Source organism: Lotus japonicus, chromosome 2, assembly GCF_012489685.1.
Source record: "Lotus japonicus ecotype B-129 chromosome 2, LjGifu_v1.2".
NCBI lineage: Eukaryota > Viridiplantae > Streptophyta > Magnoliopsida > Fabales > Fabaceae > Lotus > Lotus japonicus.
The window spans coordinates 11,647,834-11,652,373 of NC_080042.1; positions in this window are offsets into that span (position 1 = coordinate 11,647,834).

Sequence of the window (4,540 nt, forward strand, 5' to 3'; positions counted from 1 at the left end):
ATTCGGGACTTCTAACGAAGATTCCGTCCGCGTTGCCAGACTTGTTTCGACATTTCCAATCTTTCTTCTGTTGGAAGTTTTGTCGTCTGAGCATCACAGCAAAAAGTAGTTTTTCGGGGCAGATTAACCGACACCGCTTTTGAGTTTTTCGATATCGTTTTTCCCAAATCTTAGATGTTTGTTTTGAGTTCTGGATTTCTGACGCCAGAATCTCTCTTAGAATTTCTCGGTGATCGTGCTGCAAAAATCGGAATCGCGAAATTTTCATTTTCCCGCGATTTCGCCCGCCTATAAATAGGCGAAAAAGCTAATATCCTCTTCATTTTCACCATTTTGGCCGAGATTGTGGAGAGCTTGGGGGGAGAAGGAGATTTCGCGAAACCTTGACCAATCTTCGTGCAGTTCGTCCCTACTTATAGGTATCGAGGTAACTATCATGAATCCTGCCTCTGATTGTTGTTTCTGTTGCGTTTCTGAAGCCGTTTCTGTGCTCTAAGTTTTGAGCTTTTTCTAAAATTGTCCGATTTCTCTGATTTCTCGCTTGGGTTATGTTCCTTATGTTTCCCTGAGTCTAAAACCTCTGTCAGTAAACTCTGATTGCGATTCATTTGTCCAGGATCTGAAAAATTGACTCAAAACTCTTTTTGTCTCACATTTCGAAACTTTATTGTCGTAAAGACTTAATCTGACTTCGTGCCTTTAGGATTTGTTGTCACGGATGTCATGAGGATCGTTGCTGTCAAATTTGTTTTCAGAACTGATAACTTTGAAGTTTTGAGCCTTTATTTTGGACCAAAATGCCCCTGCGTAGTCGTATTTCGACCCGATTGTCCGAAAATTGTTCTGACAGTTTCTTTGCCTTAGTTTTACCCTAAAACTACCTTGTAAACTGATTTGATCGAAGAAAAAGAGCCGAAGCCCTTTTCTCCTTATGGCCGTGGGTTTTCCTAAGGGGAGGGAAGTTTTTCGGTTTCGAAAACTTGTCTTTTCGTACCTGATTGTCGTATTCTGAAGCTTTAATGCTTTGTCTATCGTTTATGTATTGTTTTGCGATCGAGCTAATCGATTTTGTTTGGATTCTGCTTTGTTTTTCTCCGAGGTTCAGTTGAAGGAACTTTGGAAGACTCAGAGCTATTGTTTGAGGAGAACCTTGATTTCGAAGCTGGAACAGCTCGAGGTTAGGGCAACTTACTATATATTAGCTATGAATGCATGATAGGCGTCGATCAATTCGACTTATGCTTTACTTTGATGTTGATTATGTTGATGAACTGATGTTGTGATGTTGTGCTTTGTTGGATTGTGCGTTTTGACGCGACTTCGGAGTGGAGATTCATTGATCTGGTGATCTTTGATGTTTCGGGTTGGATGAACAACCCTAGGCAAGTCCAAATGTGGGGTTTGAGACTTAGCCATATGTTGGAATTCTTAGACTTTCCCCGGGAAATGTATTTTGGGTGGTTGATCTTTGAAAACTTAGAATGATAGAGCTTTGAAAAACTAAAGACTTGGGAAACTTAGACTTTGAGAAATAAACTCATAACTTGACTAATTCGAATTGAAACAATTTTTATTAACGTTTAAGCATAGGAGAACTGAAGGGGAAAATATTTACGAAAGACGGGGAAAAGTCGACCTTTGCTGAGAGTTATCGGAATTGGGGGAAAGCCACTAAGGTGAGCTATGGTGATGATTGAAGTCACCGAGTACTTTAGTACTCTTGGGGAGTGTTGTGGAGCCGTGTTGTATTGACCGACACCTAGTGCTCTTGTTGTTTGGGCTGTGTTGTATTGACCGACACTAGACCCTTGTGTTTTCTTGTTGGAGTTGTGTTGTATTGACCGACACTTACTCCGAGTTGTGTTGTATTGACCGACACTAACTCATTGGGTTTGGTTGAGATTGGGTTGTGAGCTAGACACTTTCGTGGTAAGGGCGATTCGTTGTTTGGCTAACCACGTTGCATTCAATCGGGTGAATAACGGGAATGGTTCACCTGTGCATATCATGGTGAATAACGGGAATGGTTCACCTTGCATTAATGATGAATAACGGGAATGGTTCATCATTCGGTGAATAACGGGAATGGTTCACCAAGGATGAATAACGGGAATGGTTCATCCAGGATGGATTTCATCCAGGATGGATAACGGGAATGGTCCATCCATAGTGAAAATGCTTCACTTGTGGCGAACGGGAACGCGTCACAAATCCGGATTCATATTGTGCATTCACGCATACATTCATGCTGACTGAGACTGTGTGCTGTTTGTTTATTGAAGTAATGTTAGAGCCATAACATGCTAGGATTACTTATATGCTTATATAACAACTTATATATATATATATATATACCCTGTCACATGTTGTGTGTATATGTACTTATTGCTGTGAGTTGACCCTAGCGCCTTGGCTTTGTTTGTATGTTTGTCTTTGGGCGGTCGGCCTGCTGCCAGATGTCGATGGCCGACTGGTTCTCGACGGTCTCTCCCTCGGGGGGGATCAGATATGAGTTGCTGGATAGGGATGCCCCCACCGCTTGGGTGATCGATGTGGCTGGTCACCGGGCGACGTATAGGGGAAGGGTCATGGAGGACCGGACGGATGAGCGAGGACGCCTGACGAGCGGAGTGTTACGGCGTATGGAGCTGAGTTTTGACTTGCCGCCCTCAGTTCATTGTGGACCAGGCACTGGACATGCACCACCTGCACCACCTCCGACTTCACCTTCTGTTGAGGAGGACCCAGAGGAGATCGAGCCTGCTGCTGCTTCTACACCTGTTGTGCCACCTCCGGCTACTGCCATCGCTTCTACCGACGTGGCGTCGTCCTCTAGGCTCGTACAGCCGAGGAGGGAGTCTGTTGTCCCATCTGTCTCACGTCTCTTATCTTTCTCTTCACCGCACGGCTACCGTGTGGACCCCTTGATGAGGGTGGAGGAGGAGGATGTTCTCACAGGAGAGGTGGATGTGGAGACCGGCTCGACTAGGGCGGTGCGCAGGACAGTGAGGAGGGAGGTTATGGATTTGGACACCGAGATGATTACGGTGGATTCCGACTCTGACTCCGAGAGCAGTGGGGAGAGCTACTCGCCGAGCAGCGATGAGGAGGAGGATGATTGGTGAGCTGAGCTGGGAGGGTAGGTTAGGATTAGCGACATTTTTGTGTAGAGCTCTGATCGTCAGTTTCTTTTTGGGACAGGGTAGGTTCCGATGTGTGGCTTTTTGTGTGGTTCTTTTGAGGAGGATCACAGAGAGTCTGTCGGAGTATAGGGGTCTTCCTTTCAGGCCATTTTTGAGTGCCGACTTTCTCTTGGATAACTGTATTTTTGATACTTTTTCTCACAGTTCTGGTTTGTATATTTGCCTGCGGGCGTACTACTTTGGAGTCACTGCGGCTTCGCGTGACATGGAGTGCAGCCGAGGCTGTACAGATGTATATATATTTGTATATCGGTTAGTTTAGTTGTTGGGTATTGTCTCTACTTCTTTATCGCTTTGATTTAAAGGAAAGAAAAAAAAAATTACCTGTTTTTCCGCGTAAAGTTTATTTTTGGTTACTAAAGTGACACCTGGAAATCGGGTTGTTACACCGCTATTGCCACCGTCACTACCACCACCACTATTATCACCACCACCTACCATCACTACCCTTCGGCATCGCCACTGCTTCCACACCTCCCTACATTCTGCCACCACCGCCACCACTACTGTCATCGCCTCCACCACCACCTTCACCACTGCCTCTATAACATCCCAACTTTTGGGTGTCACAAAAGTAACATGTCCTAAACTATGTGCGGAAAATGCAAGTAATTATTTTCGTTTTCTTTTCCTTTTAAAACAAAATACTTGTCCAAAACAAGGACTCAACTCTAAAGCGTATAACATAACCTGATATACCATATATGTACAGCCCCCGGTGTAACCAAAAGTGTCACAAATACCTGCAAGTGACAGAAAGTGAGCCCGAAGGCAAATATGTACACGTTCAGTGCTTAGTATGTAAGAGTAGTTATAATTACATTTCTCCAAAGTGTGGGAGAGTCAGCCCAAAACGGCCTCCTCCATACCTCATAACGTCCAACTACTCTCTATGATCCCCTTGTCAGAGAACTACACAAAAAGCAAAATGTCGGGGACCTACCTTGCCCCAAAATATACAAATGACGAATCAGAGCTACAACTAATGACACCTACTCGAATCACCCAAGGAAGCGGGTCTCCCAACCCTCCTCCTCCTCACTAGTGTATTCATACTCGGTGTCGGAATCCACAACAATCACCTCAACATCCAAATCCATAACCTCTCACCTCACAGTCATGCTCACCGCCCTAGTCAAGCCCGTCTCCATGTCAACCACGTCAGTGAGAATGTCCTCCTCCATCACGTGAACCAAAGGTTTCATGCGATAACCACGAGAGGAAGAAGACGCACCCAAACAGATGGAAGGTGTGGCGACTGGCTCCGTCTTTGGCTCTACGAGCCTCGAGGAAGACACAATGTATGTAGGGTCGATGGCAGCAGGAGAGGTCGGTCC